Genomic DNA, 13,617 nt, shown 5'->3' on the forward strand with positions numbered 1-13,617 from the left:
CTGTCTGTAGGCGGTAATGTTACCCTGCGGTCACTGAAGCGCAGTACGGGAGGGCGGATCATCATCGTGGTGGCAGCTACACTCGGAGACTCCCGACAAACTGTCAAAAATATTCAGCAAACGGTGAGTCAACTCAAAATAAACTCATCCTTTTATTGGGCAAATCGTCTAGGTACCTCGGGTTACGGCTATCATGTTGTTCTGATATGGTTTGTTTATTTATCAGTGAAGAAGGGACGGTGATTTTGGATGAGAAATACGCACGTTACGCATCATAGCAAGAAGTGCATGGGTGAAGTCGCAGTGTCACACCCGAGTGTCACAGCGCAGGAGCTATGGCTGTTCGCAAAGTTATGCAAGCTTGACTGTGTGTGTGTGTGTGTGTGTGTGTGTGTGTGTGTGTGTGTGTGTGTGTGTGTGTGTGTGGCCATAACGTCATTCAATTAGAGCTAAGCAACTGCGCACATGGTTCCTATTGGTATAAGCCTTTATAAAGTGCAATTCCTAATGTTAAGTTTTTTTTTGTTTTTGTTTGGGGGGCTTCAGCTCAGTCGGGACCTCCAGTTTAGTCGGGACCTCCAGTTTAGTCGGGACCTCCCGTTTAGTCGGGACCTCCAGTTTAGTCGGGACCTCCAGTTTAGTCGGGACCTCCAGTTTAGTCGGGACCTCCAGCTCAGTCGGGACCTCCAGTTTAGTCGGGACCTCCCGCAGAGCTTCTTCAAATCCGACTGTTGACAAATGTGAACTTTGAATACTCTGCAACATTGTGACATTTGGATCATTTCGATGTTACGGTTTTCTGTTTTGACTGTACAGCCGCAGTAAAATGTAGTTTTAATTTCCTATAAGGCTGGAATAGGCTACGTGTTATGCTCTGATTTAGTTCGCGGATTAAACTCAACGATTTATGATGGAGTTGAGCGGCGACTAGTGTAGGTTTTTATACGTTTTTATAAAGTTGTTATTTAAAAAACTAGCCCGCAATTACACAAAAAAATCTCGTGTTTAATTGCGGGCTTTTCTTTGGGTGTTGAAATCTGTAATTTACAAAAATAAAAACCCACACTAGTAGCCCGCTCAACTACATCATAAATCTTGGACTTGAGTTTATCGGCTATGATTTAGTGAATATAATCTCCAAAGCAACCTTCAGGGCTACTACACAGCAGCTGAGATATTGCACTGTAGCCAGAAAGCTGTTTATCTTGAATATGTGCTGTCTGCTTAGAGCAGTTATTGACAATTATATCTTTCACTGCCATGTGTTTCGAAGTGCAGTCTGTAGGCCTATCCATGAAAAGGAACCTGTACCCTCTGCCAACTGGCCACCCCATTGCATCACATTACTGTAAACACTAGTTACTTTCTCTCATTGTTGGGCTGCCTATTTGATTTCTGTAGACTATTATCAGCCCTTAGGCCTCTTGTGCTGCCATACCTCCTAGATATTGATGATAGGAATGATAAGAGGAAGAACAGAGAGGATTATTCTTGCTATTAGAGAGGAGTGTGGATCCTGCAGGAGATTACTGGACAATCCTCCCCAGATTACTACAGGCAGGAATCAGAGGTGGGTCTATCTAACCCAGCGGAGGCTTCATTACTGGCTATATTCTGTCTGATTGTCAAATGATATATTTTACCTTTAGAAACATGCAGGTGAGGGTAACACTATACATTAAGATTCTCTTATACCTATGAGTGATGCTGTAATTACTACAGTAATAAGGTTGTTGTTGTTAGTAATTATAGTATCATTACAGAATAGCAACGTTAGAGCGGCAGGTAGCCTATCAGTTAGAGTGTTAGGCCAGTAGCCGACAAGGTGAAAAATCTGTCGATGTGCCCGTGAGCAAGGCGCTTAACCCTACTTTGCTCTAGGGTTGCTGTACTACTCTGGCTGACCCTGTAAAACAACACATTTCACGGCACCTATTCCGGTGTATATGACAATAAAAAGTATATGTATCTTAATTGTGCATATGTTTACTCCCTTTCTTTGGCACCGCTGCAGTTAGAGACATTTCCGGCACGAATCCACACACTCCTATCAGGCCAAATTGGCCAAATGAGGTGGAGGCCTCATCTAATCTGCTTGTGTGTGGGTTTCCATGTCTTTGTCTTGTGGCCCATGCTAGCTTGTAGCATAGCTGAGCTAAGAGGGGAAGTATGTTAGGCTGTGGATTAATCATGCAGACATGTACTCGTTGATGTTTTCGTATCCCAAAGGATAACTTCTGGACTTGTGTCCTGACCTGGAATGGTTCCACTAGGATTACTGTGTCATATGTCAAACATGTCAAAATGAAAGTAGCCTATCTGGCCTGCCCTGGGTAAAAGTCTGCTAATCATTAGTGACCTTTGGTTAGGTCGTTAGAGGTTTGTATTGGTCAACCTAGTTTTTCCTCGTGTCAACTGTGTAGTTTCACACATCCCCCTTCACCTAGTACAACAATTCAAACAGTGGTGATTTCATTAACCGTGCTCACGTTGTTGTCAAAGAATTGTCGATATCTATTTGTGGTTGAAACGACCCATTTTATTGTACTATTTGGTCTCTGTGCCAGTGCATGTTAATGTAATGTCTCGTACAGCTTCTAGCCGTCTAAACAGGAGCAGGCAACCTGGAAGCTACGTAGTCATCACTCCATCGAGGCGGCACAGTAAAAAAGCGCTTTGGAATGGAATGTATTTATTCAGAAGCACATGTAGTGGATTGTGGAAGCTTTGGTTTGGAATGCTACAGGGAGGAGACAGACAGAGAGAGGAATCCTAAGATCACAGCGCACGTTCACTGCAAAGGGCAAAAGTGACAAGAAATGTTAGCTTTGGGGTGGAGAAACTAACCTTTTACGGCTGTCAGTCGACAGGGTCTACATGCCTCATGAAGAAGAACATCTAAAACGCACACAAAACTTTTGGGGAAATTCCTCGGGTGGATTTGTAATGTCATGACACTATCACAAGGTAGTTTTTTTTCTATATCGTGCCCTGCAAAGGGGATTGCTTCTCGGATACACATGGCGTGACGTACTACACTCTCTGGAGTTAGAATGTAACAAAATAAGCACCTAAAGCTCGACAGCACTGTTGGGAAACGTACCAAGTCCGTGTTAAAATGATCTACAACTGTCATTCTTTTTCAATTAGATGTGAAAGGACTATAGAAATAAAATGAATCCTACCTCAATAGAGACCGATGTGCATAGTGTACAGTGACACCGATCATTAGATCAAATCCTTTTAGGCCAGCTCCAACTACACGCATGGGACACATTTTCATTATGCACTAAAACCCTCACTTGTGTGCTTGGATTATTACAAAAGAGCGGTTATTACAAAACGACTGAATTAAATTGAGGTTATCAGGAAGGGTACGAATTGATGAACGAGCATACTAGGTGAGAGGGGCCCCCAGTCTAGCTAGCAAGAGTGAATAGGAGAAACCAATTGAGTAGAACTAGCACTCTCAATTCCTCTCCACTCTCCCTCACTCTGCTAATCTGGTCTGATCTGTGTCTCCCATCCCTGTGGCTGCTGCTCACCATGACTCTGCTAGCCTGGCCTGCATGACCCTGCTGAAGTGGGACCCTTGGCAGCGTGTGTTGCAGCAGAGATAGGAAGTCAAGCCACAGTAACTTTAGACCTAGAGAGGCCTGGTCAACCATAGATAGACCGGCCCTCTTAAAGAGCCTGTCAATGGAGTTTGGGCCTATGGGAAGCCTGGGAAATCAATCACCCATTTCTTCAGTATTTTCAAACGATGTAGTATTTTTGCCCCTCAATTAACCACCATTACAGCCATGATGGGAGTGGCTGTCCTCAGAGAGCATGCGTGATGCTGTGCAGTCCAGTAGGGGCACTACAGCTCACGCTAGGTCAGACAAAGGACAGGGATGGGTCAGGGCCTGTGATGGATATCAGGCGGTGTCAGTACAGTGAGGTAATGGTGACCAAACAGAGTGTGTAGCGCTTAGGGAGTTGGCGTGACTGTCTTCACTCCTGATCGCTGTATCACGGTGTGGTGTACCCCAGCCTCCTACCTCTGCCCCAAGCCACCGACAACCAGGACACTGTCATTATTGCTGTTGGCCCAATCTGTAGTTGATCGGATCGATTATCCATAATGCAATTACAGCAGCCTTGTTTCTTATCCGTCCGGTCAGTCTGGCATCCGTGAGCAGGGATCGATACTAAGGTCGCCTGCTTTTATGGCCAATAACAGGACAGTTACCTGCGGAATGTGAATATAACATAACATAAACTGTTGTATACTGTTACATCTATCTATATGGACAGTGTATACCTATTGGGTAGTTTGAATAGTTTCACTTCTACAATCATGTGTGATAATAAGTTGACTTTTTTTGTGGGCACATGCTCAAAGGCAACACATCATTGACAGGGTGAAGATGTTGTAAGCCTGATAGGACAGGACTGTGTCTCCCTTTTAAAAGCATCAATGGAACATCTCTGGCTTCATCTCTCCTAGCTCTGACTGTAAGTGTCTCATTGAGACGTCTGTGATAGTTTTGGACCCATTCCAGGGAGTCTAATGTGCTGGCAGAAGGGTTCTTGTATTTCCAGGGCGCCCCCAACAGGACTGAAGTTATACATTGTCTGCTGGCTGATTGGAAGAATATGGGTCTGGGATTGGAATGCAACAATGGTTTATTTCAATTATGCCAGGTTGTCATTTCTGAGAGGATCACGAAGAGTTGTTGGCGTTGTGTACAGCACCTCCCACATTTCTTCTCACCTTGAAGTAGGTTGTGTTAGTTGGTGGTCGGTCGTAGTTGTTACTTTTTCACACCTGGATAATAGCAAGAGGAAACAGTCCAAAGACGGCCATTTTACTTTGAGTTTTGTGTAATCACCAATACCGATTGGTGATTACTTAAGTGTTGTTTATGGTTGTGCCAGATTGTGCTGTCTGAGCTTGTCCAGTATCGCTGTGGACAAGTTTCACCCATTCACAGCTTGTGTTTCTACATTAGCCTATCAAATCACCACCCTCTTTTAGTTTGCTTGTGTTTTCTGCCAGTTCAAGGCAACGCTCCTTCCCTCTATTTAGCAGTGCATCAACAGAAACCTTTCTAGTTTACATGAATTATGCATACCTAGTCACTGGTCTTATCACGCCAATTGACCCATTATCAAACAGTACTATGCTGTACAGAGCTTTGCTTGGGATCTCTTAAAAATTCAAAGCTTAGACTGCCACATAGACATTTTAAGTGCAAGCACTTTTTATCAGTGAAAAACAACAGGAAGATAAGATGGAGGAGAATGGATAGAACAACTATGGATTGGAATGCTGGTGAGGTTAGAACGTAAGGATGGGAGGAGGTGGCTATGTGGGACTTTACTTTGGATTAGTAAATGGAGGATAAACCGGCGAGCGATATTGTTCTGTGCTTTATTAAGTTGGTTGGCTTTCGGCCAAGTGGTCGTCCATAGTCGACCACGACTTTGAGATTGCGTGACAGCAGCGGGTGAATGAAGAATGGAGAGAAGGATGGAAAGAGGACAGAGGCAGCAAAGGGTTGGCGGGCGGTGTAATCCCCTGCAACAGGACAACGGAGGCAGCCGGGCCGCAGCTTGGCTTTAACTGTCAATCAGGCCTCCAGCAGAATTATAGCCACCGTGTTGCCTGGGACACATCCAACACCACCATTATCACCACACAGCTAGACACAGAGATAGATGGTTGGAGGGAGAGAGAACCACTACCATTACCAAAGGTAATCATGGAGGAGGGAGGGGGGGGAGAGGAGAGAGAGAACCACCATTACCAAAGGTAATCATGGAGGAGGGAGGGGGGAGAGGAGAGAGAGAACCACCATTATCAAAGGTAATCATGGAGGAGGGAGGGGGGAGAGGAGAGAGAGGACCACCATTACCAAAGGTAATCATGGAGGAGGGAGAGGAGAGAGAGGACCACCATTACCAAAGGTAATCATGGAGGAGGGAGGGGGGGAGAGGAGAGAGAGAGAACCACCATTACCAAAGGTAATCATGGAGGGGGAGGAGAGGAGAGAGAGAACCACCATTACCAAAGGTAATCATGGAGGGGGAGGAGAGGAGAGAGAGAACCACCATTACCAAAGGTAATCATGGAGGAGGGAGGGGGGAGAGGAGAGAGAGAACCACCATTACCAAAGGTAATCATGGAGGGGGAGGAGAGAGAACCACCATTACCAAAGGTAATCATGGAGGAGGGAGGGGGGAGAGGAGAGAGATAACTACCATTACCAAAGGTAATCATGGAGGAGGGAGGGGGGAGAGGAGAGAGAGGACCTCCATTACCAAAGGTAATCAGGGAGGGGGAGGAGAGGAGAGAGATAACTACCATTACCAAAGGTAATCATGGAGGGGGGAGGAGAGGAGAGAGATAACTACCATTACCAAAGGTAATCATGGAGGGGGAGGAGAGGAGAGAGATAACTACCATTACCAAAGGTAATCATGGAGGAGGGAGGGGGAGGAGAGGAGAGAGATAACTACCATTACCAAAGGTAATCATGGAGGAGGGAGGGGGAGGAGAGGAGAGAGATAACTACCATTACCAAAGGTAATCATGGAGGAGGGAGGGGGAGGAGAGGAGAGAGATAACTACCATTACCAAAGGTAATCATGGAGGATGGAGGGGGGAGAGGAGAGAGAGGACCACCATTACCAAAGGTAATCATGGAGGAGGGAGGGGGAGGAGAGGAGAGAGATAACTACCATTACCAAAGGTAATCATGGAGGAGGGAGGGGGAGGAGAGGAGAGAGATAACTACCATTACCAAAGGTAATCATGGAGGAGGGAGGGGGAGGAGAGGAGAGAGATAACTACCATTACCAAAGGTAATCATGGAGGAGGGAGGGGGAGGAGAGGAGAGAGATAACTACCATTACCAAAGGTAATCATGGAGGAGGGAGGGGGAGGAGAGGAGAGAGATAACTACCATTACCAAAGGTAATCATGGAGGAGGGAGGGGGAGGAGAGGAGAGAGATAACTACCATTACCAAAGGTAATCATGGAGGAGGGAGGGGGAGGAGAGGAGAGAGAGACCACCATTATCAAAGGTAATCATGGAGGAGGGAGGGGAGGAGAGGAGAGAGAGGACCGCCATTACCAAAGGTAATCATGGAGGAGGGAGAGGAGAGAGAGGACCACCATTACCAAAGGTAATCATGGAGGAGGGAGGGGGGGAGAGGAGAGAGAGAGAACCACCATTACCAAATGTAATCATGGAGGGGGAGGAGAGGAGAGAGAGAACCACCATTACCAAAGGTAATCATGGAGGGGGAGGAGAGGAGAGAGAGAACCACCATTACCAAAGGTAATCATGGAGGAGGGAGGGGGGAGAGGAGAGAGAGAACCACCATTACCAAAGGTAATCATGGAGGGGGAGGAGAGAGAACCACCATTACCAAAGGTAATCATGGAGGAGGGAGGGGGGAGAGGAGAGAGATAACTACCATTACCAAAGGTAATCATGGAGGAGGGAGGGGGGAGAGGAGAGAGAGGACCTCCATTACCAAAGGTAATCAGGGAGGGGGAGGAGAGGAGAGAGATAACTACCATTACCAAAGGTAATCATGGAGGGGGGAGGAGAGGAGAGAGATAACTACCATTACTAAAGGTAATCATGGAGGGGGAGGAGAGGAGAGAGATAACTACCATTACCAAAGGTAATCATGGAGGAGGGAGGGGGAGGAGAGGAGAGAGAACTACCATTACCAAAGGTAATCATGGAGGAGGGAGGGGGAGGAGAGGAGAGAGATAACTACCATTACCAAAGGTAATCATGGAGGAGGGAGGGGGAGGAGAGGAGAGAGATAACTACCATTACCAAAGGTAATCATGGAGGAGGGAGGGGGAGGAGAGGAGAGAGATAACTACCATTACCAAAGGTAATCATGGAGGATGAAGGGGGGGGAGGAGAGAGAGGACCACCATTACCAAAGGTAATCATGGAGGAGGGAGGGGGAGGAGAGGAGAGAGATAACTACCATTACCAAAGGTAATCATGGAGGAGGGAGGGGGAGGAGAGGAGAGAGATAACTACCATTACCAAAGGTAATCATGGAGGAGGGAGGGGGAGGAGAGGAGAGAGATAACTACCATTACCAAAGGTAATCATGGAGGAGGGAGGGGGAGGAGAGGAGAGAGATAACTACCATTACCAAAGGTAATCATGGAGGAGGGAGGGGGAGGAGAGAGATAACTACCATTACCAAAGGTAATCATGGAGGAGGGAGGGGGAGGAGAGGAGAGAGATAACTACCATTACCAAAGGTAATCATGGAGGATGGAGGGGGGAGAGGAGAGAGATAACTACCATTACCAAAGGTAATCATGGAGGAGGGAGGGGGAGGAGAGGAGAGAGATAACTACCATTACCAAAGGTAATCATGGAGGATGGAGGGGGGAGAGGAGAGAGATAACTACCATTACCAAAGGTAATCATGGAGGAGGGAGGGGGAGGAGAGAGCTGCTTTGAGTACCGTTACTTGACTCTCTTTTGGAGAACTTCCTATTAACCATTAATACTACAACATAGGACTGAGATTTAGTTTATTTGTTCGCTAATGTTGCCTCAGACTTAGGCCAGGCTTAGTGTGTCTGCTACCTGTGTGTAAGTGTTTGTTTTGGGATTAGAATTGTCCTTTGTGTCTGTGCTGCTGTGCGTTCCATTGCGATGTGTCAAGCCTCGCTCTGCAACAATGGGCAGCATAGTTTCCAATCCTGGCAAACACAGACCCAGCGCTGTGTGTGTGTGTGCTTGAGCGTGAGCGAGAGAGAACCTACATGCACATAAACGTGGGAGGGAGACATAGGGAATTGGCACAGGGGAATTAATTCTCTGTCACTCTATCCCAACCCCAACCCTCACCCTCCCACACAGAGACTCAGACTGGCTTGTCAGACGAGAGAGAGAGGCCCAAGGAGGAGTGGAGAGGGGGATTGGCTAGTACAGGGTGTGGCAGTGGCTCCAGTACTTTTAGAGCAGAACTATGCTCTCTCTCTTTCTCCCTCCTCCCTCTTCCAGAGTACAACCTAATGGGCTACATCAGGGTCTGAATTACATCGAACAGAAATGTCCCTGAGTGCACTAATACCATTAGAGAGAGGAGGACATAGCTACAACTCACAGGACCTCTCTCTTTTTATATATTGCATTCTTTCGCTCTCATGTCCTCCCTCCTTACTGGATATCTCTCTCTCTCTCATGTCCTCCCTCCTTACTGGATATCTCTCTCTCTCTCATGTCCTCCCTCCTTACTGGATATATCTCTCGCTCTCATGTCCTCCCTCCTTACTGGATATCTCTCTCATGTCCTCCCTCCATACTGGATATCTCTCTCTCTCTCTCTCTCTCTCTCATGTCCTCCCTCCTTACTGGATATCTCTCTCTCTCTCATGTCCTCCCTCCTTACTGGATATCTTTCTCTCTCTTATGTCCTCCCTCCTTACTGGATATCTCTCTCTCATGTCCTCCCTCCTTACTGGATATCTCTGTCATGTCCTCACTCCTTACTTAATATCTCTCTCTCTCATGTCCTCCCTCCTTACTTAATATCTCTCTCTCTCTCATGTCCTCCCTCCTTACTTGATATCTCTCTCTCTCTCTCATGTCCTCCCTCCTTACTGGATATCTCTCTCATGTCCTCCCTCCTTACTGGATATCTCTCTCTCATGTCCTCCCTCCTTACTGGATATCTCTCTCTCTCTCATGTCCTCCCTCCTTACTGGATATCTCTCTCTCTCTCATGTCCTCCCTCCTTACTTGATATCTCTCTCTCTCTCTCTCTCTCTCATGTCCTCCCTCCTTACTGGATATATCTCTCTTTCTCATGTCCTCCCTCCTTACTGGATATATCTCTCTCTCTCATGTCCTCCCTCCTTACTGGATATCTCTCTCTCTCTCATGTCCTCCCTCCTTACTGGATATCTCTCTCTCATGTCCTCCCTCCTTACTGGATATCTCTCTCTCATGTCCTCCCTCCTTACTGGATATCTCTCTCGCTCTCCGCTTTGCTTTGTCGTTGTAGTTCTTTCTGCTTCTGTCTTTCTCTCTTCTTTCTGTCTTTGTCGGTCTGTTTTTATCTCTCTCTCTCACACACACACACACACACACACACACACACACACACACACACACACACACACACCAAGCCACTCCCCCTGCCACTCCAAACGTCTTCCACGTCTTCCTCTGACAAGCGGTTTCAACTTGCTATTTGCATTTGAGATTTGTTCCAACAGAATCGGTCATATGGAAACTAAAACACATTGAGACATTATTTTACTGTAATAGAGGAGAAGTGACCCTTTCTAACGGTACCCTTTTTATGTCTCGACAAGGGCTGTTTGTTACAGTGACCGTATTACCGCCACACAGGTGGTCACAAGTCATGATGGCAGTCAAATTCCACATGACCGTTCTAGTCATGGTAATTAGGCTTCTCCAAGCTCTGATGCTGCTGATGGTCATTAGTAGCCTACCAAACGTGCTCCTGCCTGGTAGTCAGCACTCTATTGTCCCTCTAATCCCTCTGATATCAATGCAAATGTAATTGAAAATCAAGCTTACAGACGGTAGGCAATTAAGGTCACAGTTATGAAAACTTAGGACACTAAAGAGGCCTTTCTACTGACTCTGAAAAAACACCAAAAGAAAGAGTAGCAGGGTCCCTGCTCATTTGTGTGAATGTGCCTTAGGCATGCTGCAAGGAGGCATGAGGACTGCAGATGTGGCCAGGGCAATCAACGGTAATGTCCATACTGTGAGACGCCTAAGACAATGCGACAGGGAGACAGGACGGACAGCTGACCGTCCTCACAGTGGCAGACCACGTGTAACAACACCTGCACAGGATCTGTACATCCGAACATCACACCTGCGGGACAGGTACAGGATGGCAACAACTACCCGAGTTACACCAAGAACGCACAATCCCTCCATCAGTGCTCTGACTGTCCACAATAAGCTGAGAGAGGCCGTACTGAGGGCTTGTAGGCCTGTTGTAAGGCAGGTCCTCACCAGACATCACCGGCAACAACATTGCCTATGGGCACAAACCCACCGTCGCTGGACCAGACAGGACTGACAAAAAGTGCTCTTCACTGACGAGTCGCGGTTTTGTCTCACCATGGGTGATGGTCGGATTTGCGTTTATCGTCATAGGAATGAGCGTTACACCAAGGCCTGTACTCTGGAGCGGGATCGATTTGGAGGTGGAGGTTCCGTCATGGTCTGGGGCGGTGTGTCACAGCATCATCGAACTGAGCTTGTTGTCATGCCAGGCAATCTCAACGCTGTGTGTTACAGGGAAGACATCCTCCTCCCTCATATGGTACCCTTCCTGCAGGCTCATCCTGACACGACCCTCCAGCATGACAATGCTACCAGCCATACTGCTCATTCTGTGCATGATTTCCTGTAAGACAGGAATGTCAGTGTTCTGCCATGGCCAGCGAAGAGCCCGATCTCAATCCCATTGAGCACGTCTGGAACCTTGGATCGGAGGGTGAGGACTAGCGCCATACCCCCCAGAAATGTCCGGGAACTTGCAGGTGCCTTGGTGGAGGAGTGGGTTAACATCTCACAGCAAGAACTGGCAAATCTGGTGAAGTCCATGAGGAGGAGATGCACTGCAGTAATTAAATGCAGCTGGTGGCCACACCAGATACTGACTGTTACTTTTGATTTTGACCCCCACTTTGTTCAGGGACACATTATTCAATTTTTGTTAGTCACATGTCTGTGTAACTTGTTCAGTTTATGTCTCAGTTGTTGAATCTTGTTATGCTCATACAAATATTTAAACATGTTAAGTTTGCTGAAAATAAACGCAGTTGACAGTGAGAGGACGTTTCTTTTTTTGCTGAGTTTATTATTTAGTATATGTTAAGACAAGATAAAATCAAGAATAGTCTTAAATGCCCTTCGCATGTAGGACCGAGACGAAGCCAGTATCGCTATACTCATTAGTATCGCTGCAAGGAAACAAAATGCGAAGGGCATGCAACTTCTTTAGGAAAACAGCCCTGATGTTGGAGACAAACATCTTTATGTTGTCATCCAGTGTCACATTTATTTTCCAAGCTATAGCACACAGTATTTTACATTCAGAAGGTTTTTAAAGGACCAAAGAGTTTGGTCTGCTTCGTGGTTTCATTTTTGCCATGGAAAAAAATATTGCAATACTGGTATCGTCCCAGGCCTACTAGCATGTTGTTCAAATAGTTGGACAGAAGGGTGTGTTGATAACAATTCAACTGTTCTACCCTGTTAGCTAGCAAATAGGAGGTGGAGGTGTGATGGTGCTTTGCTGGTGACATTGCCCGTGAGTTGGCTAAACTTTAAATATAAAGATTAGCTGGCTACTCACTAGCATGTGGGCTTGTGCTTGAGAGACTGCTGATGAGACCGGTGTTCATTTTCGATAATGCCTGCTACAAGAAGTTAGTCGTTATTAGTGAATGTACATTATTCATGGGTCTGGTTACATTTTGTAACAAAAAGGGCATTTTTGTAGACAGACTTGAAAGCCAGATCAGTGATTATTGCGAAAAAGCAGGTTAAACTTTTCATAAAATAATTGAATTATTAGTGGGTCTTATGGTTGTGTAAGGCAGGTATAATTTCACCAGTCCTGAATTCATTAGATTATTTATTGCTCACTGTTTTGAAATGCAGTGTATTTCACATTTTATTGAACAACAAAGCTTATGCATTTTAGGCCATATCGCCCAGCCCTAATTACACTATTGAATAATGCAACCAAACCATATTACACTCTTGAATAATGCAACAATTCACAAGCCTGTGCAGACAATTAAATGGTTTATTTTCTTGTCCGTACACATTCAATTAGCTGTTAGTACTTTTATATTCGTATTCCCATACGAATATAAAAGTACAGTAACATTATCATACAGTGTCATTCATATTATAATACAATGCATTCTGAAAATATTCAGGCCCCTTGACACAATACCCCATAATGACTAACCAAAAAAACTGAAATATCACATTTACATAAAGTACCAGTTTGGACACACCTACTCATTCAAGAGTTTTTCATTATTTTGTACTATTTTCTACCTTGTAGAATAATAGTAAATACATACAAACTATGAAACAACACATATGGAATCATGTAGTAACCAAAAAAGTGTTATACAAATCTAAATATTTGATATTCTTCAAAGTAGCCACCCTTTGCCTTGACAGCTTTGCACACTCTTGGCATTCTCTCAACTAGCTCCATGAGGTGGTCACCTGGAAGGCTTTCCCAACAGTCTTAAAAGAGTTCCCACATATGCTGAGCACTTGTTAGCTGTTATTCCTTTGCGGTCCAACTCATCCCAAACCATCTCAATTGAGTTGAGGTCAGGTGATTGTGGAGGCCAGGTCATCTGATGCAGCACTCCATCACTCTCCTTCTTGGTCAAATAGTCCTTATACAGCCTGGAGGTGTGTTGGGTCATTGTCCTGTTGAAAAACAAATGATAGTCCCACTGAACGCAAACCAGATGGGATGGCGTATCACTGCAGAATGCTGTGGTAGCCATGCTGGTTAAGTGTGCCTTGAATTTTAAATAAATCACAGGC

The 13,617-nt window shown here is 45.7% G+C and overlaps 1 protein-coding gene across 13 annotated transcripts in view; it reads left to right on the forward strand.

Moving 5' to 3' along the window:
• LOC109899362 (microtubule-associated protein 4) overlaps positions 1–13,617 on the forward strand; it is a 125,139-nt gene continuing 111,522 nt past the window's right edge. For all 13 annotated transcript variants that reach the window (XM_031836149.1, XM_031836151.1, XM_031836154.1 and 10 more), the window contains exon 1: positions 1–123. The gene's annotated coding sequence lies outside the window, so the exon portion shown is untranslated. The remainder of the gene's footprint in view (positions 124–13,617) is intronic.

This window comes from Oncorhynchus kisutch, linkage group LG11, assembly GCF_002021735.2.
Source record: "Oncorhynchus kisutch isolate 150728-3 linkage group LG11, Okis_V2, whole genome shotgun sequence".
NCBI classification, from domain to species: domain Eukaryota; kingdom Metazoa; phylum Chordata; class Actinopteri; order Salmoniformes; family Salmonidae; genus Oncorhynchus; species Oncorhynchus kisutch.